A 27254-nucleotide genomic window follows, 5' to 3' on the forward strand; every position below is an offset into this window, starting at 1 on the left:
TCTCTTATGATTCTTTAAAGGGTAACATTCTGTTTTTTTTGCATCTTGGATCATTTTATAGGATGCGTACAAAATTTACTCCCCTCTCCTTTGTCTGAATTCGAAGTGTCTGGTACGAACTGCGATACAGGCCAGTCTCTATTATGAGCGATAGCGCTTCTTGAAGACAGTAAGGTTTAATAGCTTCAGACTGCGGCGTAGATATCCATGATTTGGCGATTTTTGACGCACATGTTGGTGTCGTATGAAATGCTCCATTTACGAGCCTGGCTTCTTCTTCATGTCTACCATCTTCACGGAGCTTCATACCAGCAGAGAAGGCAAGAACTGAAGTTGAAGAGGAAGTTCTGATTTCTTACGTTTTCCTTCATTTGCTGCGCCCACAGCTACTCTGGAAATCCTTCGCTGGAAAAAGATAAACATATTGAGATATTTTTTTTTAAAAACTGTTCGTCTCTAGGCCGCCCATGCTTACGTAGTTACACTAATTTTTAAGTTTTCAATTTCTAAGTATTTCTGCTCAGATACACAACGATGTTTAAATGCTTTATATGTTCAAGTTATTTAAATTGTATGTAGGTATTAATGTGTATTTCAAATGCAATTTATGTATGAGAAACTTCGTCTCCCTGTGACTCTTGGACATTGTCACTGCCAAATTAATTTTTCGTTCAGAACTTTCAATGACGGTGATGGCAGCGTTGCAGCATAACCAAGATTTCTGTACAGCTCGCCAATCGGCTTTACTTGAATGAGAAACAACTCAAAGACATCGGTGCTTATTAGAAAACTCGCTAAAGAGTGTATAAAAATGCAGCTTCCGTATGATTTAACATGAGTACTTTGCGCTTCATCGGGCTTCTCGATCCCCACAGTTTTTTTTAGCCATTATTTACAAGCAGTATTTATTTTTATTTTTTTTTCTGATCTGCTTCGCTGTCCCCGATTTTTGTCTAACACGCGAACATATTCTCGTGACGGAACACATGCCAAATTTCATTCTTATCGCTCAAGCCAAATATACACGTTCATACACACGTAAGTACCCAATGTTCCAAAAAAAAGTTGTTTTTTTTCTCCATGAGTAGAGACCGGAAAAATTCGCGGATTCATTTCGTGATATGTTAAATTTCAAATAATCATACCATTGTGCTGCTTCTGCTATTGGTTCACTATTAATATGTAGGACTCTTGGCCAATTAGAGACCGTCAGTGAAAGAAGTATCCAATCACAAGTTACCCACTTGAGGCACCTCAAAATTCAGCACCCAATGAACAGGCGCAGTTTGCCTAAGTAGGCAGAGGATCATGGAGTCTGTCCTGAAGGTCATTGAACTCGCGAATTTTTCCAGTCTCTGTCCATGAGAAGATCGTATTTCTCATGGTGAGCGAAGGTGACCGACGTAACTGCGAAACTAAGCTCACTGCATGCAAGACACCCTGCGTTGAACAACTGCCACTAACTACTGACATGAGCACTGCTCTAACTGCATAGAAACATGTCCAGACAGGTCCAATCTCCCTCAGTCCTTGGTCAGCACTTCAGTCTCCCCGGCCACTCGCTTCCCTGCCTGGGCCTTCTCTCAACAGAGCGCGCGTCGTCACTCATTTTCGTTTTCCCGCTAAAGCTACGTTTTCCAAGGACCACGCATGCGCGATGCGCGATGCGTGATGCGTCACTGCGTGACCACGCAGCACTTGAACCTGTGTGTTGAAACGGGGATGATTTCCAAGGCCGCGCAAGCGGGGTTTTACCGCTCGCCACGGCTGCGTGTCGCGGATGGGCATCGCGCAGTAGTTGCCTGGCCCCCGACTTCAGCGTGATCACGCATGCGATTTATCATGGAGTCAAAGAGTTTTACTGCAGAACAGGACGAGAAATTGATTGATTTAGTAAGGGAGCATCGTGTGTTATATGATTTGCATCACTGCAAGTACAAAGACAGTATTATTCGAGAAAATGTGTGGAAGGAAATTGCAGCTTCTTTAAACAAAGGTGGTAAGTAGAGATTTTAATATCTGTGTTAATAATAAAATAAATACTAAGGCTCATAAAACGTGGTCTTAAAAAAAGTTCTTACTGCATTAAAAAAAACTACTTACGGTTCTATATAGTTGTTACTTATTTAAAAATAGGCCAAGTTTAAAAAATATTTTATGCAGTGTTTAAACTAAACCAAAAATAATTTACGTCGTCGTGCACCAGGAAATGTGGAAATAAAATATGTTCCATTTTGAAGTAGTAGGTGAGCCTAGGGCAAGTTATCACAATAAATTGTTTTCTATCTTTTTTTAAGTTTGATAATATTATGTCTTATTCTTCTAAATGCACAACAAAAATGATGTTTTTTGAAGTTTATAATCATATGTTTTCCTATTTATAGTTACTTAATTTTATGTCAATACTAAGGATAATGGCACATTTGCTAATAAATAATCTATTTTGACATATTATATTTACAAATTTTACACTCAAATACAAAAATACACAGCATTACTATAGCAAAAAGAGAATATTTTTTTTAAGAAAAGAATAACATTTGCATTTACCCTTTCTTCACGTGAAAAATACTTTTTAACTTGTTTTCCTCACATGATATAATTGCCAGCTTACTTGTCCTTCTTGGCTGCAAAAGTAATTTTTAAATTTGTCTCGTATGCTATACGCAAGATGAGTAGAATTACGTCCTTGTCTTGCCATGGGTATCATATTTTCAGTAGGGAGACACACATTTCGGTCCTCTTCTTCACCCGGGCATGGAATTCTTGCAGATCTTAGATGATTATGTATTATGCATGATGCGATGACCAGAAGATCCACTGTGTCAGGCTTGATGGCGATGGCAGTGAAAAATACTCTAAAATATTGGCAATGTATTCCAAAAGCGTTTTCACACGTACGTCTAGCTCTACAATGGCGATAATTATATATTGCTTTTTCTTCATCACATTTAGATTGTGCCCTTGGGTAAGGACGCATTACTGAGGAAGTCAGCTGAAAAGTTTCATCACCCAAAATAACGTGTGGCATTAGAGTGTCAGTTCCAGGAAGTATAGCTGGTTCAGGAAATCTGAATGTTCCTTCTGAAAGTCTTTGTCCTAAGACAGATTTAGCAAATATGCCTACATCACCTTCTTTTCCATAGGAACAAACATCTATTGCTAAAAACTTGTAGTTGTCGTCTACAAGCGCAAGTAACACAACTGAGAAATAGTCTTTGTAATTATAAAACAGAGATCCAGAATGTTCAGGTTTGATTATTCGGATATGTTTTCCATCTATCGACCCACAGCAGTTGGGATAGTTCCATTTGCGATGAAAACCAATGGAAGAACGTTTTAAAACATCTTGGTCAGGTGATGGTATTGAAGAATTCAACATTTTTGAACAAATAGATTGCAATGTCTCTTTTATAATAATACTTACCCAGCTAGGGCATATTCTGAATTGAAACGCCAGTGAACGAAAACTCTCTCCCGTGGCAATAAACCTAAAAGAGAAAAAAATATATGTAGTTATTTATTTTAACTGCTTCAGGCTATCTTGGCACCAAGTCGGTACCCAGAAAGTTCGAGGCCACTATTATCTTAGTGATCCCGTCACCTTAGACTAGAAGAGTAAATCTGTGAGATGTATATCTGTGTGTAAAAACATTAGCTATTTAAACATATTTTATTTTATTTTGGAGGCCTTTTTGGGGAATCGTAAAAACCCAATAAACCTAAGGACGTGAAAAATACCAGTACCCTAACTCACGACTCTTATAGAACTTAGGTTGACGTTTTTTAATTTTTTGCTGCTCATAAAAACCTCACGAAATATGTTTAAGAAAAGGTTTGATCATTTATTTACACAGATTTTTGAATTTTACAGCAGAAGACTGCAAAACGAGATGGAGAACCAATCGTGACTCCTACAGAAAAAGCAACAAGAAACTGAAAACTGGGTCGAAGACAGGTTCACCGGCATTTTCAAAATCGAAATACAACACAGAAAGCCTGAAATTCCTTGATGAAACCTTCAAAGAAAGAGCGTAAGTACTCTTTACCTTGTATATTAAATAAAATTTGTATAAACAATATAATAATTGTTGAATGTTTATTAAAAATTATATATTCTTTATTGAAATTATTGGAGCTGTTGCAATTTTTTTGGTAGGTTTCAAATGAAATATATGGTTATTAGTTGAAAGAACTTCTTATGAATTTATCAAAAAAAAAGTTTGTGTAAACCCAAATACACCAGATCAAACTACTCACGCACGAGTGTGTGTCAACATAGCATAGCTGATGGCACTGTTGATTTAAATTTTTTTTCAGATCAAAATCAAGCATCAACATAAATGAAATAATTGAAAATAATCAAGAAACACAAGAAATAGTGGATGACTGTCCCTCTGAAGAGTGCAACCAATTTCAAGAAGAAGAAAGCGCTCAAGAATCTACAAATTGGCCTAGCGAGCAAACAAGTTCTTTAGAATTGTTAAACAGCTCCATTAAAAAAAGAAAAATTACAGTAAAAGAAAAAATGTTAGATGAAATAAGAAAAGGTCGTGAAGAAAGAGGGAAAATATTAAAAGATCTACTTGAAAACCGCGGCCAAGATCGTTCGCAACATCCGATAGACATATTCTTCTAGAGCATGTCTGAAACTGTTAAGCAATTCCCCCCCCACCTCATTGCGGAAACTAGATTAAAAGTGTGCCAAGTTGTGTCTCAGATGGAACTGAGATCGTTGATGGAGCATCAGAACCAGACTAATCCTAATCACCAACAATGTTATCAACATGTGGATATTGGCAGCGGTTTTCCTGTCTCTGTCATAGATCCCACCCAAATTTGTGAATCTACTGGCAGTAATAGCTTGATTCATTCAACAGATAGCTGTAATTCTAGTGGTAACGATGCTAATGTGGAAGAAAGTGGCTTCGTGAGACTAATTTAGAAAATAACCAGTATTAGTTCAGTGAGTAGATGAATGCATAGTCAAAGACATTTTAGGAAATTCATGAGTACATGGACATTTAAATTTTTATTAAACCTATAATTTCAATATTATTAAGTAAATATTTTTATATTTTGTTTTCGTTTAAGTACTTTGTGTATATAAATATTAAACATTAAAAAGAAAAACATTACATTAAAGAGGCTTAGTTAAATTTGTTTACCTGAGAGTAAGACATAACTTCTGTTCAGCAGATATTGGCCTTTTGACTCTGTTGCACTGCGATCTCGTGATGTCTTCTTTAACAAAGCCTAATATTGTATCAAATATCTCAGTTGACACTCTGAAATATTCTCTAAATTTAGTTTCGTTATCAATTAAGTGACGTAATATCAACAAACTATAACATCCCTCGTCTTCTCTCCTTTTAAATATATCGCTGTCATCTTCTAGGAAGCAGGAGAGCAATAAATCATCATCAGCATCTTCCTCCAACAAGACGGCAGAGATCGCTGCTTCCATCTCGCAGACTTGTTTCCCGCGTTCTAACAAAACAGACCCAGGTCAGTGATCACGCATGCGGCGATCACGCATCGCGCATGACGCATCGCGCATCGCGCATGCGTGGTCCTTGGAAAACATAGCTTAAGGTGGCACGTAGTTTTTATGTATGTTACAAATATACGTTTTCTGAATATTTCAATGCCAAAAATTAAGCGAAAACTTGCGGGGAAGAGCACGAATGTACGAATGGGTATGCGGAACTCATCTTCTCACAAAAAAAAAAAAAAAAAAAAACTAAAACCCCGAATAATGTATAAAATATATAGTGTTTAGCTTGTCTCACCTACCTACATCCGGAATAGCCAGTTGTTTTAATGCCCAAAATAAATCATTCTAAATTCATGCCGCTAACGAACAATGGGGAGTATCATACTTTTGTGACGTTGTGAAAGCAAAAAACAAAATGTGGAATTTGCATAATCGAGCCACTTTGCAAGTTTCTGCGGCTTTAGATACCGTGGACATTACCTGGCACCAAAATATACAATTTAAACTTCAATTTTTTTTAACGTGACAACGTCTAATAAATCGATGAACGCCGGGTGCACGCACTAAAAAGTGTCCCGTTACGCACATTGTCCCGTTACGCTCATTGTACGCTTGCGCCGCATCTATCTCTCTTCCACTCGATTGGAACAACCATCGATTTTACTTTTTCGAGGCACATTAAACTTGAAACACTCCCCTTCGTTTCCTACTTTTCCTATCATCGTCCCATCCTCAACAGAATAACACAGATTGGAAGAAGTTAAATAGCAAACGTGTATAAAAGTCATAGTTAAAAATAATCTCTTCGTTAAAGTAATAAACATATTTGAATTAATGAGTGCAAATAAAAGTAAATGTATCAATTAAATTGTAGATTTCATTTCACTTATTCTTAGTATCCATACAAAATAGTGATAATTCAATAAAAATGATTCAATTTTATTCATAAAAGTATGCAATGTTTTGCAAAGTATGCCATGTTTTTTTATGACGCTGTCACGTTAAACTATCGTCCGTAAACCGACTTTACAGACAACCATTTTTTTTTTTTTTTTTTTTTTTTTTTTTTTAGGTTTTGTCCAGGGACATCAGTAATTCGCCGTGCGGTCAGCCGTAGAGAAGCACAAGGGTGCATCGGCTGGTGCACGAGCAGCGAGGTCCGCGACTGTCCGCGGCGGCGCGTCAAGGTCAAGGGGCACCCCGGGGTGCGCGTGACGTCACGTCGAGGGGACGAGGGCAGGCCGACCGGTCGGAGCTGACCCCCCCGACCCCCCCGGGGCAGGTCAAGGTTCCCTCGGACACCGCCGCCGGTTTGCCGAAGCCGTCCGTCGCGACGATTACCATCGGGTCGTCACCACAACGCCGAACCTTTGAATATATATATATATATATATATATATATATATATATATATATATATATATATATATATATACTGTATAGAAGTCGCCAGCCCAGGTTAAAATTTCTAATACGGTTTTGAGGTAGTTGGTTAATTCACCGCCGCAATCGCCACCATCTCTAGGGCATCGACTTGTGGTGGTCCCTAGCGGACAAGTGTCGAACTCTTCAAACACCCCTTTCCCCTCCCGCTGAACGACCGTGAGCTGCAGTGAATGATGGTTGGGGGGTGCGGGGGAATGACAGCGGGCGACAGTGCTGCGCTCTAACGTGTAAATAACAACCTGAGACGATACAGGGCGTTACGGCAGCGCACTGCAGCGGTGAAGTTCCCAAGCTGCTCATCATACGCTTCTGAAAAACGTAGAGTAAATCCTATCCACTCGCGACTTCTATACTGTATATATATTCAAAGGCCGAACGTACAATAACGCCGAATACCACAACGCCGAAATGCCAAATTGACCGCAACGCCGACAGCTAGAAAACTGCTGTGTACCACAACGCCGAAATACAGTAACGCCGAAAAATGTTGCTGCGGGGAGTGGGGGGGGGGGGGGGGCACAGGAGCAAAATAAAAAAAAACTGAATGAATTTGTGTGCTAACCTTACCTAACCTAACCTTTGTGACAGTCCTGCGATGACATTTTTCGGGGTTAATGTTATTTCGGCGTTGTGGTACACAGCAGTTTTCTAGCTGTCGGCGTTGTAGTCAATTTGGCATTCGGTGCTATGGTTTTCGGCGTTATTGTAAGTTCGGCGTTGCGGTATTTCGGCGTTGTGGTGCGTCCCCACCATCACCGTCATCGTCATCTTCAGCGGCAGCGGTGTCATGGCGCGAGGCGGCGGCAGCGGTGAAGGGGCCATGTCCCAAATTATTAATTTTGCTTCTAACATTTAATTATTTGCACATCGTTTTATAGGTATGCATTCAAATTATAACCATAGTCAATTGCTTATAAAATGTTTCATTTTCTCCGAAAAAACAAGTACTTTTTAAGTGGTTTTTATAACTTAAAACATGAAATCATGTGATATACCGTTTTACATTAACAGTTCATCTTAAAACTCTTTATTTTTAGAATACTATTAATTAAATCATTAAATATTTGGTTTTCCCAAAACATTAGAAATTTTAAGAGTGCAGAGCTTCAGATAAAAAAATCAAGCTATTTAAATATTACTCTCGACATCCGAGTGTTGACTAGCATTTAGGAACACTTTAACTAAGGACGAATAAGCAGTTTTGTTTTAGTTTTTCGTTTTTAAGCTGTATTTTTCAGGAGAGTGAAAAATGGCTAACACGTGTGCTTTCAGAATAATGTTGAAGCATAAAACATTCGGTCCAAATTCTTGAAAGCACTCCTGGTGTTATTACACCTTTGTTTGCATTTTCACCGCCACGTAATGTTAGGTTACCGTTCAAATCTCATGGCTGCCCTATGCACGACGAGTAGACTGCGTTTACGCTTAGAGGCGACAAGGCGCTTGAAGCACCAGCGAGCGTCGCACTTATCATCCCGCGCCTCACTGACACGGGAAGTTTTCTTTTCAAAGACGAGAACGCCAAAACCCGAAGTTCCCCGAAGTTTATGCTTTTTTTCCGTATCTTAGCTATCCTAACCAAATCAACCGTTCACAGTGTTTTCAAGTATTTATAATGTATCTAACCTAATTGGCCATTAGTATCCTTTTATCAACACCGCCATATTTATTTACAATGAACAAAAAAAAACCGAAGATGCACGATCGAGCGTTTGGCTCTCTCTTCTGTGAAAAGAAGGTTTCCCCACTGACACAAGTACAGTCCCTCAGGGAAATGTATTCTCGTTCCAGACTGCGCGGGCATACTCGAGTTCAGTCCTCCTTGCTTTGCTTAGATCACACTGCAGGCGATCGCTGGCATGGCGTCTGACTATATAGTCCGTGCCCCATTCCTTTAGCGACACCCCCGCGGGCTGGTCACGACTTGCCGAAACACACACCGCACACCGCGATTACGAAGGGAAGCCTTCTTTTCACAGACGAGAGAGACAAACAACCGATCGTGCGTCTTCGGTTTTTTTTTTTGTTCATTGTAACTCATGATAACTAGAGACCGGAAAAATTCGCGGATTCAATTCACGATATGATAGGATCCAAAAAAACTGTACCTTTATATTGCTTCTCTGATTGGCTCACAGTTTATCTGAAGTACTTTGAGCCAATGAAAAACCTTTAACCAAAAAATTATCGAATCGCAAGCGTCCCAGTTGACACGTGTCACGAGTCGGTAACAAATGAGCAGGTGGCATTTGCCTGAGTATGTAGGGGATTGTGGAGTCTATCCTAGATGTCATCCAAAGCGCGAATTTTTCCAGTCTCCAATGATAACTAATGGTCAATTACGTTAGGTTAGCTACATTATAAACACTTTAAAACATTGTGGACGGTTAATTTGGTTAGGATAGCTACATTAAAGATACGGTGAAATTATGTAAACGGTTTCCTAGCCCTGGATAGCTACATATTAAAAAAGTTATTTGCTAAGCAACCATGAAATGATTTGACAGTATTTTTAATGTAGATATACTTACCTAATACAACCAACCATCCACATTGTTTTAAAGTATTTATAATGTAGCTAACATATACTAATCGACCGCAAAATTTAATGCCACACCGGTTTATACAATGAGATAGAACGGGGGAAAAAGAAAAAAAAAGCGAGCATGAACTTCGGGGAACTTCCGGTGTGGCTCTCTCGTCTGTGAAATGAAGGCTTCCCGCTAAATGGCGGGAGCTTGGACACTGTTGTCCGCATTTGTTTCGGCGGCACTGGTTGTTTCGGGGGCGACTTTGGACGTTTCCCGCCAGGCCGCCAGCCAGCCTAAACTAAATTAAGAATGGATAATTTAGTGCACGCCTGTGTGCAGAGAACTCGGACTCCATGTGGCGGCGTGCGGTTCAGGTTGAACCCCGCCATGCTGCAGGGATAGGCGGGTAGCGGCGGTAGGGACCCGCCTGCGCCTGACGCCACCCCGACTTGCTGGCATCTAGTAAGGGAGTATTTGGGCAGAGGGCAACACAGCGGGGTTTGAGCTTATTGTTGTGCACCGCACCACGGGCCATATTCGTAAGAAAATGGCGTTCTTTCAAGTATGTATTATTTTAATTACTTGTGTAATCAGCATTGTTGAACATGGTTATATGAGTTTTGTTTTAGCTGTGTAACTAAATTTTTTTTTGCTGCTATAATGCTTTTCACGCTTTAGTTCAACAGGGTAATTATTTTCGTCGTCTCTGCCACCTCCCTCATACAGAAGGTGGGTCCCGCTCGGCAGGCCTCCAAACAACTTGTCGCTCATGAGCCACTAAATTATAGTACCCCAAATATTTCAAATTTTTAAATACATATATTTATTTATATTAATTGCATGTAGTTGTCATTATTCTGCTTTTTTAAAATTACTTCTGTTAATATTTATTTCTCTTCATTTTTGATCATGTTTGACGAACGCCATTTTAAAAAACACTGACTCATATAATTTTTGTTAATACCTTGTTAAATTTTTTTTTTTTATCTGTCATTCATGTATCTTTTTGTTTACTGAGGTGTGTTTAAACTGGCGTATTATAATTATGAGACCACGAGCGTGTACATATGATAAGTCCAACTGAAAATATTTGAATAAGTGTTTGAAATTCTGGAAATAAAATTCCCGGAGAAGGCTATTACATACATTTCTGTTTAATTATTTCTTTAAACATCCACTTTTTAAAATGTATCTTTAATCACCCTACAGAATACAATTCCACCACGATAAAATCAGCAGCTCGGAAACTGAACGTAATTCCAAGTAAATTGACAGATATTTCAAACAAAACAAAAAGTGTTTTGTAGAACTGTTATTTTCCCACCTATGTGAGTTTTTTTATATTAATTCTCTGTAATAATATAACAAGCTCAGCAATCACGTATGAACCGTACACACTTCAATACCCATATGTTCGAAAGAAAATGCACAGTTGTTGTGTTTGCTGTATTTCACGAGATAACGACACAATTTTTCCACTGGGCTTTATTTATATAAGCAGCAAAAATAACATAAAATGACGGAGGAGATAATACCGTGTTAGCTGAAGATAAGATTGGAAATGTGGCCGTAGAACCAGAAATAGTTAGATAACTTCAAGTCTCGGGTCATGAAGCACTGGACTTCAGAACCGCTCCTTTCTTACAAGACCTATGGCCAACCAACTTATTATTATTATTATTATTATTATTATTACGATACATTGCATTTCATGAACAGAGATCAACAAGGATCTCCGTTAATTGCCTGTGATAAAAATAGTAAGCAGAAAGATAGATATAAATAAATAAATGAAGATGTAATGTGCCACTTTTAGTGTAATGGAGTTGTGATAAGTCAAATAAATTCCAATTTTGTAATTTTCAATAACGATTTTTTTAGGAAAATTTCTCTTGATGTAACTGTTTTTTTTTTATCAGTAAGGAAAAGTGATATTGCTTTATTTTTGTTGGTGAACAAACTTTTGCAATCGCATGGAAGTATGCGAATTTGTTTATTGGGAAAAGGAGATTTAAGAAGTGAAATCCGATTTTAATTTTATAAATAATAAATAAATAACAAGTAGTATAAACTACTTATCTGTAACAAAAATATTTCGAGAAAAAAAAATTACGATAATTTTAAAAATAACTTCAACACAGACTCGAGCTTCTAAAAATTAAAGCCTTCTTATATAATCACCATAAGAAGTTAAGTAATTTTGTAAGTACTTTTTATTTTAAGGTGCAGTATTTCTGTATAGATTTTGTGACATTTAAAATCTTTCACTAAAAAACTACATTATTACATACTTCTTAAACAAAATCAAAAAATGCAATATTTTAAAGAATTCTACGTTAAATTTCGAGTCCGAGTTTCGTATTATAAGAACACATGAATTTGCTCGTTACCGAGGTTATATGTTACATATCTCTGGCGAGTAATAAAATACTTGCTCACTTTTTTTGGTTCAACTAAACTAATATTGGGATATTTTAAGTAGTATTAATCTTAAACTATAATAAAACAATTTATAGTATTAATAGATTACACTGCTAGGCTATATATACAATTATACCACGAAATGTATTTCATAGCCTGAAGGTATGAGAACTATAATGTACATCATGCCCCACAACTTCAAGGTGGTCAATTCCTTGCATCATCGAGTGGACGAAAAGACTTGAAAGTGTTGCCCAGGACAAATAATTTTGTCAGGAAACGTACAACTTTTAAAAACTTAAATTTAAAAACAAATAAATAAAGACCTATAAGCATGGCCATAATTATAAATGTAATCTTCTCGTATCGCATAACTTGTAAGCGTTCCAATGAATTTTACGAGAAAGACACATGTAATTTTTTGTCATATCAGAGTAAACTCACTCATTAAGAGCTCCGCTAGTACCTGAACACACATACGGTGTGCAGAGCTTCAGATAAAACCACGCAAAAAAAACTTTTTAAGATACCCGAGTATCCGAGTATAGTCTATTTACAAAAACAAATATTAATTCCGCTAAGGGCGGATGAGTATTTCTGTTTCATGGATTTAATGTATAAACTGTATTTGTGTAAGAATAACTTTTATGCACGACAACACACGGTATATAGATCGTTGAAAGCACTCAAGGGTATTCTCATTTCTCCCCCTTCCCCCACAAATTTATAAAGTTACGGTTACCGCCCCAATCTCACGGTTGCCCTATGCACGACGACGAGAAGACAGCCTTGCGCTTATAGAGATGATATACTGCGAGCATCACCTCATCGTCCCGCCAAACTAACACTGAAACGCCCCCTTGACGAGGCGGGACCTTTGAAAATGGATCTGGAAACGCAACATCATGTAGAGGAGGGGAGTTGAGAAGGGGGGCGACCAGGGCCGGTGCAAGGTAAATTGGCGCCCTAGGCGAAAAACCTTAATGCCCCCCCCCCCCCGGGCCGGACTCCACTAAAAAAATTTCCTTGCCTCAAAATACATCACGTAAGCCTAATATTTTGTCAACAATCAAATGTAAGCACAGGCTTGTGTTTTTTTTTTACTTTTTTTACTTATTACAAATCATAAACAGGTCACCGTGGACTTTACATAATTACTTATATCAATATAAACATTCCAAACTGTTACAAAATTCCATTTTCATCTAGTTTCAATAATCGTTAAACATATGATATGAGCTGTTGTGTGTCGTGCTGCGCCGCCCCCAGCTACTTGGCGCCCTGGGCGGTTGCCTAGTTCGCCTGTGTGGATGCGCCGGCCCTGGCGGGGGGGCGACCCTGGTTACCGTCCGAAAGTGACCTCGCTGTCTGTCGCCCGGTGACGCAAGGCGCTGAGATAACGGGAGGAGCGGTACCAGCGGGGGGGGGGGTATGAGGAAGGGAGGGAGGCACGCAGGCCGGTCGTGCAGTGGGCGTGCTAGGCGCCGGCTGCTAAGGGGTCACGGATCTGTGGGCGGGCGACGCTGACCCCCCCTCCCCCCCCTTCCCATCAACCAGCAGAGAGCTGCAGGGAAGCCTTCATTTTCACAGACGAGAGAGCCGCACCCGAAGTTCCCCGAAGGTTGCTTAGCAAATAACTCTTTAAATATGTAGCTATCCGGGGCTAGGAAACCGTTTACATGATTTCACAGTATCTTTAATGTAGCTATCCTAACCAAATCAACCGTCCACAATGTTTTAAAGTATTTATAATGTAGCTAACCTAACCTAATTGACCATTAGTTATCATGAGTTGTCCAAAATAAAAAAAAAACCGAAGATGCACTTTCGGTGGTTTGGCTCTCCCGTCTGTGAAACGAAGGCTTCCCGCGAGCTGCAAGCCTGCTGGCGGTCATAACAAACGGCCACGCATCGGGAGGACTCGAAACTCAGCGTCGTCATTGTTTTCCTCTGAACCCCCCGCATAACAATCACCTACTACAACTGCCATCTTTGAATCTACAAATGAAGTAAAGTGATCGAAAGTGCGTGACGATAGAACGCGTTGAAAAAAAATCGATTGTCAACAGGTTATTTTTCTAATAAAGCTCGAACGGAGGCACTAGATAACTATCGATCTAGCATAGTAAAGCATTAATAATAATAAACACCTCGTCTTTTTTTACTGCCAGGATGCTCGATACAATTTCAGAACGCTGAAAGTTTTTTTTTTTTATGAAAACAGTCTTCTGTACATTCAGTTATTACAGAAGTGATCAGTTGGTAAACATTAAAGTAATTACTAGTACTTATTATTTAATACATACATAGATTCCATCAAAATTTTTCTATTAATATTCATTTCTAAGTTTTAACGCTCTCTATGAATTCACAAAAGAACTAGCTAACTATAGTAGCGCCATCTACCGTGTCGATTTTGAATACTGCTTGGGTACACACCGGATCACCTAATTGAGTTGCCACCCGCTGTTCCAGCCAGCTCACTGGAGCCTGCTGAAAGTTCACCACAAGCTCTCTACACGTCATCATTTGCAAACTTGGCCACGACGAACTTGAATCAAGGTCGCGGGCACTTAAACGTTCAGCTACACTGCAAACATGCCGCAGGCTTTGAATGGAAGTTCACGTCAAGCTTGTTAAGGTCACCATGGCAAGTAAACTAGGTGAACTTGGCGGGCCATCATTCAGGCTTGATTGAGCCCCCCTTTCCCCCGAACTACTGGGCAATGACCTGATGTGTAGTTTTATTCGCCGTGACATCTGCAACAGTGGGACTTTTCAGATGAGATTTTTTTTTTTTTTTTAACTTTACTGCACACGACAAAAGCTAAAAGTTTGTTTTACACACCTTACCAATGTTATTTTTTAAGTCTGAAGTTTCGTATCCTTCCCCCTTGGCCACCCTGCAACAGGCGAAAACTGTAAGCACGGTAAACTACCAGCAGTGAATTGAACCAGCGGAATTCTATTAAACTTCTTATACCAGATATTTAAAAGCTTACACCGCTGCTTTTGATAATAGTGTTGTTCAGATTACGTAGCAAATTTTACTAGCATAATATATACATTTGTAATCACAATATATAATAATTTTGGGTAGGGTGGAGATTTGAAACTCAATAAAAAAAAACTTTTATTGACCTGTTCTCGGCTTGGCGTTGAGTTCTGGGACACTCTTTATATAACATCTCTCTACATCATTTTCTGCTAGGTTGTTCCAACATTAGAATAAGTGTTGGAAGTTCTGGAAATAAAATTCCCGGAGAAGGCTATTTATTACATACTCTTCTGAGAGAGTAGGAAGGATACTCTAACAGATACGTTTTGGTAAAAAAAAAATCGTTTCTTCTCCCGCACGATCTTTTGATTGGATTTCGGTGTTGCGATCACATCTAGTCACCGTCGTGAGCGCCATTTTTTTTAAATAAAAAAAACAAAGGTAACTGCTGGGTTTCTAACGCTACCTACCGACGTATTATTGGCACTACTTTATAACAACTCGGAGAGTGAAACTGTAGTACTCATTCCATGGAGAGTATTAAAATAATGCTGGTAGAGTTCCTCTGGCACTTTTCCCCGCTGGTAGTTTTTCTCCCTGTTTCGAGGATGCATAGGGAAAATGCAACTTTCTCCATGATGGCACTTTGCCTCGCCCCAAAAATACCCGTAGCAGCCATTTTTAACACTCGCGTCAACACTCTTTGGCAAGCATTTAAGAAACTGGCACACACAGATGTGTGCAATGTTTTTTTTTTTCCAGTGCTTACGAAGTCAGGCCTGACAGCAGAATATGCAGTAGTGTCCAAAACCACAGAATGATTTGTAGAGTTCTGTGCTTAGTAGCTAAGTAGAGCTGTGCCAAACTGTGAAATTGAAGCAGCAACCTGTTATTGTTATTGCAAACGATACCTACCTTTGAAATATACCAGTTAAATTTCACATCGTGCTACTTTTTTTATAAATTCTGCGGGGAAGTACCCGATACAAGTACTAATTATTATATACCGAGCTTCATCTAAGGCATATAATAAGGTTTAATCAATAATTAATAAAGCCGTCTAAAACGTACTAATTTACACATTAATTAATTAGTATTGATATTATCACGGCTTGTAGAAAACATACCTTTGTGATTGTGATTTTAAACTTATTTCAACATTAGTGTTTGTTAAATAAAAAAATAAGTGATGTCAGTAAGCACACTAATATTATAATGATTAAATACTAAAAAAACAATGAATATATATTTTAAGAGTTGAATAAATTAAAATAAATCATTGGATATGAATAAACTCTATTATAATATAACAGTATAAATAAAGTGTTGTTAAATTTTGATTGAAAATATTATTTTCATATCTAAATTTCGATCCCTTATCACACTGTGCAAAATCTTTATCATTTCTTGTAAAGTAATTCCACATTAGGCTATATTTTCTCTTATTTCAGTCTTTCGATTCCATTTTTCTCCTTGCAAAGGTTATTATCTAAACTTAAAAAACTCAAAAACATCTTATACAGCAATCATTTGTTTATATAACATAACTAAATCACGTTTGTTTATCACAAGTTCAAACACAACTTCCCGCACGAAATTAAGAAGTGAAAATTTATCACTTATTTTATATCGATAACTGACACAGATTGCCGATGCCAGGTAACAGTTGAACGTTGCTGATACCAGGTCCAATACCTGCACACTGTGGAATGCATGTTTATGTCGCTGTGAAAAGTGACTACCGTGAGTACGGTATATGAAATGAGAGAGTATGAGAAAATCAAAACCAAGATGGCGGCAGTTATTACATAGTTTAAAGGTACTCCCACATGGCGGCGGTGATGTCATATGTCAATGATAATGATGAAATATTACAATATACATGGAATGATAGCATGAGTAAATTAAATCCAAGATGGTGTTGGTGATGTTATAAGAAAAAAGTGAGGATGTAATCCAAAATGGCGGTGGTGACATCATAGGAAGAAGGTTATGATTACTAATCTAAGATGGCGGCGGTATAGGCCAAAGGTCACAGCAGTGGCGTCAGAGGTCAAATGTCACAAATCCTAAAGTCACAAACTACGGCGCTCGAACCTACTAAATATAACTACTTATTTTAGTGATGACCAATTCGAGCTTCACAGTGTAAGCTTAATTGTTTGACATGACTTTACATCGCACTATTATGCACAGAAGCAAAATAATTTAGAAAACTAATTCTTTAAAAACTGAACTGCTCTCAGTTTTCAGCACACTAAGTTTCATCACTGGGGCTGAATTATTCCTTTTCCTAGAATTATCTGGCGCGCAACATCACTGCAAACAGCCTTATCTGGATGACATGTCAGGCAGATAAGCTATCGCTATCACATTCGAGCACAATGCGATCATACATTCTGCAGTACACACGTGATAAGACTTCAGATAAGCGAGTGTTTACCACAGCACTTAAGCAGTGCGTTTTATGACTGTTCTACATTGTGGTGGCTCAATCCACAAAGAAATGGATATAAACACCACTATGCTTTATTTAATGACACCTTCACAAGGGAGCAATGACAGGGATATGGAATTTTATAACTAATAATTTAAAATTTGTAGTATATTAATACTCTCTTTCTCACGCCATGTTGATTTTTTTCTAGATTTTCATCATTACTTTTATTTAAGGGCTATTTCTAAAATTTTAACTTTGATACCTACCTTGATCTTGTTGTTTTGCCACACATATTTTCAGCAGATATCCACTTAGTGTAATCAAATAAGTGTAAAAAGGCGCGCAAGTGATGTAACTACACTAAGTGCCTGTCTGTTGAAAACAGTTGTGACAACAACAAAGGCAAGCGAGGTATCGGGTTGAACTTGTATAAATAGCCATTAAAAAGTAATGACGAAAAAAAAATCATCATGGCGTACAGAGCGTTAATACGAAACCTTATTTTAATAACACTCGCCTGTACCTCTCATTATTATCGTGACTTCGCTTTAGTTACAGACTGATTCTACTTTATTTATTTGTTAAATGTCGTTACACTAATCTATAAATAAAATAATCACATTCCACTCATACAACTATAGACTAATAATTCAGCAGCGAGTTCTGAGTACTAAAACACATTATCGTTATCTATATGTACATTAGTGAATTACACTCAACGTTTACTTACCATTTAAGAAACCATCATCTACGGGAACATTACGGAAATTCATCACATCGATGGTGGATACACACGTGCAGCAAGAATGGACGAGTGTAATCGTGAATGATGCTCAAGCTACTGCCTCGCTGAAGGTCATACTCTTCGTGATGACGTGAATCCAAGACTTTGAATCAAGCTCACAGGCGACGATTGTTCGGACGTTTTCCAAAATATACGCATCATTGAGTTAAACACAAAAAAAAAAACGTTTTGAGGGAAACTAAAATTTACTTTCCAAAATGTTTTGACACCTTACTATTGTTTTAAATTATATATACATATATATATACACACATATATATACATACACACACACACACACACACACACACATATATATATATATATATATATATATATATGAAAACGCAGTGATGTATACTGTTCAGTGAAAACTTAAAACTTGGTTTTTAAATGTGTACTATGGCATCATTTCTACGTCAAATGTACGTAAGAAAATTATTTTGGTATTATATCACTAGCATGTCGGTGACACGAACCCATAAGTTTTGCCCCTACCAATAATAACTTTAAAATTAAAAGAAAATGAGTTTTATCACTGAAAAAAAAAAGAACTTAAATCCAAATTAACCAACAATCATAAATCAATAACCTGACATTTGAAGAAATTCACTACGTAAATAAACAAACAAAAGAACAAACATAACCTCAACTTAACTCCCTACTAAAAAATAGCCTATACTCGCAATATGTACCATACAATTACGTTAAAATGTCCTTGCAATATAAAAATAAAAATAAAAACTTATAACTTTAATATTAGAATGAATGAAAAAAAAAAAAAAAAACTATGAACTTATATCCACAAATAATCAACATTCACTACGTAAATAAATATTTAAAAAAAGAAAATCACTCAACGCGGTCATTTTAACTTCACTTACTGCTACTACAGCATGTCGGTGACGCGAACTTACAAGATTTTACCCATCCAAAAATAGTCCAACACGCACATGATACAGTAGTGTATATAAAATGTATTAGTGTATATATGCTTATACTTGTACACAGGCCGCTGCGCGTCGCCAGTCTGGTGCAACACGTCACTAGCATGTCGGTGACGCGAACCCATAAGTTTTGCCCCTACCAAAAATCGCTCAAAGCGGCTAAAGAAGTTTGCACTTCAAAAACCGTAAAAACAGTTTCGACAAGTTGAAAACCTAGATACATTTCTCAATAAAATTAATTACATTGACTTATTTTTATCAGTATTTTTATCGGACAGCTAGTCTACAAGAAGCATTTTGCAAATTTTTCCTTCAGTATTTTGCTTAACTTAAGTTAGGCAAACCGAAGCACTCCCACTGGGACGTCAGCCACATTAAAAATAAAACCGTAAAAAAAAAAAACAAGGATGCGTAAAATTATGTATGCCCATTAGAAATTATAGGCATACTTACTTGGCGTAATTAAAAAAACTAACTTTATTTTTTGCATTCAAACAATTAACAGAAATAAAATAATATAAGGACTGGAGTGATATTATAAATAAAGCTGGTAAAGTATAAATGGAATCAATTTAAAAAAAAAAATTAAATAAATACTCAGCATTCAATATTAAACTAAACACGTGTATACAATTATTTATTTAATTTAGTACAATAATTTAGATGAATTTTAATTAACAATGGAAATCAATAAATATGATGAATGCTTATTCTAATTTATTAATTTTGATCAATTATTTAATAATAATAATAATATAATAATTTATAATGCAAATAAATTATACATACGGGAACATAACCTCACTTGTACAAATACACTTGAAAAAGTTTTAAAACACAATTTATATCACTAATATTTACAATAAATAAAGGTTTTTAAATTCTACGGACAAGTTTTCGCATCATTTCATCCAGGTAAATGGAACCTGAGCCGAACGATTTTTGGAAAGGAATCCATCGCGAAGCGTCGGGGGAAAAGTCGTAAAAGAGGGCGCGCCGCGCGAGGGTGCGAGGGTGCGAGGGTGCGAGGGTGCGAGGGTGCAAGGGTGCAAAGGCGACCAGGGCGTGGTCGCTGCTTCTCTCCTGTCGCCGGCGCGGAGATGCGTGAGCAGGGGGTAGCCACGTCTGCGTGACTCCACGATGACCGGGCGAAACAGCTTTTTCCTTAGATCTTCTGCGTCCAAAACATTGGCTCAAGTGTAGTGTTTGCACTGTGTAAACATTTTTGAAGGAACTGTATTTTATTTTTTATTTTTTTTCCTAACCTAACTAAAACTAAGTGTATTTTGGAGGGGTCCGGGTTAGGGAGGGACCTAGGTGCGTCTCAGGCCGAAGCCTATACGCCTAGTCATGCTGGGAGAGGGTCGCATGCATCATGTGCTAGGAGGGGATTGGCCAGCCATGGCAGCGATTGGCGCCATGACTAACTCCCCTCACTCTTAAATCTAGACTATAACTAGAGATAGGTTGGGCCCAGGTAAAACCTGCATAGACACAGGGAAAACCCTGGGCACATTCATGCGGGATGCGAATTGGCATGCATTACGTGTAGGAATTTACAGGAGACAGAGGATGGTCTGGATGAAGTGTTGGACAGAGTAGAAAAGAGTCTACCATGCGGGGGCTGGGCACTTGGACTCGTGCTCCGCTTTGCTAATTGTCCAGTACTGGATTTAGTGACCAGGGACGCAAGCGCCCCTGGTGGTGAGTGGTTGCACTGACCACTCACTCCGCCGCCAGTCAGCACCTAAAATATGGAAGCCATCTTATTCCGGGAATCTCCGAACTGATCCGAAATAAGCCGATAGTTTGTTTGCTTAACGACATTTCGAAAAAACAAAAACCAAGTGAATTCCGAGTTTCAGAGTGTGATTATTGATGAGTGAATCACATCCTAGTGAAACATGGGAGTTACTCTCACACTTTCCGATGCTTAACTAGCTGGATGCAGGCTGTGTGACAATGAATATTCGCGAGAAGGAAGAACTACAACGGCTATGAGAAATCATTTGAAGTCTATGCATAAAACAGAGCTTTGTTAGTTTTAAAAATGCGTAAAAGGAAAACAGGATGCAGTTAGAACAATTGCTTAGCCACCGTCTTCCCACTAAAGAACTAAATCTGACATTAAACAGATGTGGCTTCAGGATTATGTCGAAGAAACGAAACACTGGGATAATAAATGTGAAGTCTTTGACAGTTGATAATTAAATAAGCTTTTTTTGTATTATTTAATATTATTTTCACACTAAAGAAACATGATTTTTTTCTGACATTCATATTTGCAAAATAATCGCATTAATTTTGCGAATGCGAAATATTCGTTCATCACTAGTCGATGGCTCGCACCGATTACACTACCGATAATCCATGATCGCCAGGTCGGAAGTGCCACTTATTCCAAATTATAAATTCAAAAATTGACGAACAAAATGTCAGAGTGCCTCCTGTGAGGATTGAACTCACGACCCCTGGTTTACGAGACCAGTGCTCTACCACTGAGCTAAAGAGGCCCGTGACCTCACATCTCACTACACATGGAGTAAATACTGAAAAGTGGCTTTTTTTACAGACGAATGTTTATATATATATATATATAAATATATATTTCATTATGGACAGAGCGAACACCGGCGGACATTAAAACTCTCTCGTAGCGGGCCGTCATCATAGGCTTGCATCACGTGATGCCAGCTTACTAGCTGAAGGCGTTGCACAAACAACCGAAACAGGAAATCACATTTCAACTTATTTTATTTATTTATTTATTTATTTTGTATTTTTGTTCCGTAGATCCCACATGGAGTCAAGGCTCCGGGATATAGAACATTTCACGTTATAAATGTAGTTCCCTTTTCATACAAATATGTATGTGCAGACATTAATATTTACATGATGCAAGTTACACATACACAAAAGAAAAAAATATATACAGAACACGTTACACAATTTAACTGTATAGTGATACTTGATACTTTATACAAAACATGAAGCAGCTGTTATCACAAGTCCATTCAACAAATGAACAGTTCAATTTCTCTATTATAAATCAAATTAAAGAATTCCTGCAGAGAGTAGGTAGGATATTCTGTAAGTATTTGTTTTACTGTTTTTTGAACACTGTTTTTTTACTTACTGTTTTTTTTTGTTCGACAAGTAACGATGGATCATTTTACCGATGCAGCGAGAAACTAGCCATGAAAATACGTCCGCTATCTCTCGACTTCGTGTATTAACAAATAGTTTTTTTTTCTCGACAGATATTTGTTTTGCGTTTTTACACCCAATTTTAAATTTTTACACGTTCAATTTAGTAATTCGACATTCGGGTGTACTGAGTAGATGGATGGCTAAGCAACAAACCATCATCACATTTTTAGGGCCACAGACCTCTCAAAGGACACAATATGATTGCAATTGCGCGGGCGAATCGTCCTTATATGAAAGGATGCATCAGCGATTCTTTACAGAACCTTGCCACAAAAAAAAAGAGGGGCAGAAGACCATTTAGATGCATATATCAAGGATATTTTAAAGGGTATTAGGCCCCGATATGTTGGATTTTTTCATTTTTTTTTTGCTATAATTCTAATTTTCAATTATGTATCTCCATTTTTGGCATGTAAAGGCATATACAATATCTTACATAAGTTCTATTTGTATACCCTGATGCAAGCACATATTTACTAACAGGCTCTATTCTGCAACTCCCGCGATAAAATTACTTATTACTTCACGCGGGCGACTACGATAGTCTAATAACCACACCAGCTGACAAGTGTTGACTTCAACAAGCAGTCGAAGCTAAGTCCTATGCCATTTCAAACCAAAACATTTAGCACGGAAGATATTTAGAAACAGCATACGACTGAAACATCATGACCGACGCGCATCATCAGCTGGCTACTGCTTTCGGCTTTCGCAACGGTCGCTGTTATTTTTTGAGATGTGAAGCTACTGCAGCTTGTACTGTTTACATTCACGTGTTTATTTACTACTTATCACCTAGGCGTCCAAGTGGCGAAAGGCTAGGAGCGAAAGTACATACATTTGCCAAGGACGGGGAGGGGGAACGCGATTTCAAATGTACAGTACTTAAGCCAGATGAAAAAAAGCAATGTGTCGGCTATCCTTGTCGCAACATCAGCGTTATGTTGCATCGCTCATTATACAGGAGTAAACTTCATTTGCAATCATTAAAACATGCTGTCAAAAGACCCTTTACATTAAAGGATACCTGAAAAATGCAAAATAAAGGATAACAGCTTTTTATTTTAAAAAAACCTTCCGAATAGTTGCAAGGATTCTTGGGTATTGTCGATACAGTCTTTCGTGAAAAGGCGAGACGCTCAAATTCTTATATGCAACCTTTAGGCCTTTAAGGGGTCTGAGGCGCTCCCTTTAGGAGAAATATTACGATAGTCGGTAGTTGAACCAGCCAACTGCTGTATTTTTTTGTTGTGAAGAAACCAACCTGAAAGCACACAAATTTTATATTGCCTAGAAACATTTTATTTATTTATTTATTTAATATTGTAACATATCGCGAAGAATCATTAAACACAAACGAACGACCGCCTAATATGTACAACATTTTTGGTACATCAGGTTGTGCTGATGTGTAAATAATTCCAACCAACCTTTCACAGCTTGTTTCTCAGTGCATGCAGCCGTAAAGTTAAAGAATGCATTCATTCTCTGTATTCGGAAACATAGGAACACTTACACCAACACAACATAATAGCTGTTTCCGCATACCTTCTTAAAGGACCTTTAGCCAGAAAAATCCTTGATAAGTGCATTACATTTGTTGACCTAAATAGTTGCGAGGATCATTACAGAATCGTTTATGCAGCCTTTCGTGAAAGGACAATTTTCTTGCATCCTTTCAATCATCCTCCTGGCCTACGAGGGGTTTGTGGCTATATATATATATATATATATATATATATATATATATATATATATATATATATGTGAACATTGAAAATCGTCTGAAAAATGTGAGGGTAAAAAACTTTTTAAAACAGAGACAAATTATTGCCAAAAAGGTTTTTCTTTGCTCATACATCAGGGTTTTTTTTTGCCGTCGCTATAATTTGGATATCCTTTCACGGAATTGAAGAGGATAATTTGGTTAAGTTGCATGGGTAAAGGTCACATCCTTACTATTCGGAAACAGCAACTGGAACTGTGTAACAATGTGCTTGGCTTCAAAGGACTCCCAGAATAGTACTAATTTTGTATAATGCAACATAAAATGTATCGGTAAACATTTTTATTTTATTTTAATGCTCATACTTTTAAAATTATTTATAGAAGAAGAGACCACAAATGTATAAAAAATAGTTCGAATAAAGAGTACTTCCAATTTACCGTAAGTGAAGTAATTTGAAAGTATGGCTTAAACATTATTTTGATTTACGTTAAAAAATCTGGGGTAAATTGATGCTCAAACCAGAACCAAAAATTTCATATAAAACACACTTTCACTGTTTTATAGTAAAGAAAGTTGAAAATTAGATAAGGATTTTAATATATATATATATATATATATATATACACATACACACACACACACACACACACATACAGGACATAATTGAATTGAAATTATTTGACATATTTTAATTTAATCAAAGTAATATTAAAGTAAGGAAAAAATATATAAATTTTATTTACTATTCTTTCCATCACTGATGACCCCATCCTACCCTACTATTAATTTTCTCCCGTATACAAAAAAAAGTGAGCAAGTATTACAGTACACCTAACTTCGGTAACAAGCAAATTCACGTGTTCTCATGTTGCGAGTACGAAACTGTTAGGAAATTTAACGTCGAATTTCTTTCAAATAATGCAGAGCGTGATAAACACACACGCAAAAAGTGTTGTTTTAAACTGCATTTCTTGACGCGAATCAAACGTAAGTTTCCCACAACCGCCGCTAGAATTCGCTGCCGGAGCAGCTACGTTAAACCCACCGCATCATTTCGTTATTATCAGACAGGAATTTCAAACCGTGTAACGAAGAACGGCTCCGATAAAAGTAGAAAAAAAAAAAGACTTGCAAAAAAAAATATATACTGAACCCCGGCTTGCTAGTATTGTAAATATAAACGGTCAATGCCATAACGTTTCCCTTTGGATTTGTGAAAATTTTCGGTTCCGCGCGATTCGCCACACAGATGGCAGCACAGTGGCACGGAGAGCCGAGATGCCGACACAGATCCCTGCGCGGGGATCGCGGGTGTCACGCAGTGGACTGTGAGACGGCACGCCGGGCGCATGCGCCTTGTTTACCGGCGGAATATTCCGCCTGCGATAAGCCCGGGCTGCCCGCGTCGACTTTCCCCCTCCCCCCCCCCCCCCCCTAGCCGGAGGCCCCGAGTCCGCGTCTCCTTCCTTCACCCCTCGGTCCCCGCCGAGTCAGCAGCTGCCAGGACGACGCGGCTGTGACGTAGTTGGAGTTATGGAATATTATGTGGTGTTTGTATCCTGTTGACAACAGCAATTTTTTTGCTTAATTTGTGTTTTTGTCTTTTGTGTTTTTTTTTTTTTGTAGTTTTCTTCTACAGACATACATGTACGTGCTTAACAATGACGTATGTCCATAACCTTACATCAAGAATTCTTTGATCATTTTTAGCTATCCAGTGGTGTAATTATATTTTGGATGTAGATGATAAGATATGTAGCTGCAACACCAAACTGTATCCCCCGATTTTGTTATAATTCGTTTTTTGAATTGCCTCCAACTATGGAAGCAATTTTAAAGACGTATTCACGTCAAAAATTAAAACTGTTTCCACACTGCAAACACTTGGCGTCCAACCAACATGAAGCAACAATAAACCTGGAAAAAAAAAATTATAGGTTTCACGCACTTTCCACGCAATCACGCGTGCATCTCAATGGGCAATATAAGGAGGCGGTTACACGGAACGCCCAAAAATACTTCAGGTGAACAGGTTTAAGTGAACTTGTTTGCAAACGCGACAGTGCAAGGTCACATGGCAGATGGTATGAAATGTGTTCAACTCCCAAAAACCGATTGTCTACCGTCATCGAATAAAAATACTGTGAATCCTATTTGTTAAGAGAATTACCGTCCGCGTTATTTCTAAAACAATAAAATATCACACGGACATAAGCCAGGAACATTCTCCGTTTTGCGTTTTTTTTTCCCCCGCAAACGACTGTTTACAATTTTATACACTCCACAGCCAATCAGAGAGGCCTTTGTAGAAGAGACGTCGTTCTGAACTACTTTTGCCAACCTGCTGAGGTTGAATGAGAGATGACCTCGAAGGAAACATGTTCAAACTGTGTGTAACCACATGCAAAAGTTAAGCATGTTTTCCAGAAGTGGTTCAGACGTTCAGAGTACCGTGTGACCGCGCCCTTATTCTGGATTTCCGATGCACGATATCTGCCGTTAGCGCTGTCCTTATTCTGGTGTGCTCTGTTTTCCATACATTCGCCATAGAAAGAGACCTGTAAAATTCGCGATTTCAAATCCCTAAAGGATAGACTCCATGATCCTCTATGCACTCGTGAAATTACATCTGCTTATTGGTCACCGACTCGTAGTAACACCTGTTGACTGGAATGATCGTGATTCGCTAATTCTTCTGTTAAAGATTTTTCATTGGCCCAGAGTCCTTCAGATAAGCTGTGGCCCAATCACTGAAACAAAATAATGTCAAAAGTATTTGGACTCTATCCTATCGCGAAATGAATCCGCGAATTTTACAGGTCTCTAGCCATAGAGCACAACAGTTCTAGACACACCTCTGTACTGTAAAGAATCTAAATTTTTGAAGTGAAACTTCTTTGCTGAGGGGAAATAGTTAAGTACGTGGTGGGGGAACCGGGAGAGGAGCAGACGGCACTAAACACACTTTCACACACACTTATACACGGACTCGAACAGCTTTTCACACACACTTATACACGGCCTTTTAACAGCAATTCACAAACACTTTTTTTTATGTATTTGAATCATTGTATTTTATTACAAGAAAGTTTGGGATGAGAATTTTTGATTTGCATTTCCTTCGTGTATTTCATCAAGAGCATCATCTCATAATATATCGATTTTTACTTCTACGGAGACGTAATTGAAATACGTCATCTTGGTTTCTACTGTTTTTGTTAACGTATATTTTTTATATAATTTAATATTAA

The 27254-nt window shown here is 37.9% G+C and overlaps 1 protein-coding gene, 1 long non-coding RNA gene and 1 other non-coding gene across 3 annotated transcripts in view; 1 reads left to right on the top strand and 2 right to left on the bottom strand.

The window, feature by feature from the left end:
- Window positions 1-27254, bottom strand: part of LOC134539640 (uncharacterized) — a 560732-nt gene that overhangs the window by 306696 nt on the left and 226782 nt on the right. The window lies entirely within an intron of this gene.
- Window positions 1636-5003, top strand: LOC134539364 (uncharacterized). Its single transcript, XR_010076301.1, has 3 exons — window positions 1636-1999; window positions 3875-4034; window positions 4321-5003. It is a non-coding gene; the product is annotated as an uncharacterized LOC134539364 (long non-coding RNA).
- Window positions 21506-21577, bottom strand: Trnat-cgu (transfer RNA threonine (anticodon CGU)). The gene has a single exon. It is a non-coding gene; the product is annotated as a tRNA-Thr (tRNA).

Source organism: Bacillus rossius, chromosome 15 (genome assembly GCF_032445375.1).
Source record: "Bacillus rossius redtenbacheri isolate Brsri chromosome 15, Brsri_v3, whole genome shotgun sequence".
NCBI classification, from domain to species: domain Eukaryota; kingdom Metazoa; phylum Arthropoda; class Insecta; order Phasmatodea; family Bacillidae; genus Bacillus; species Bacillus rossius.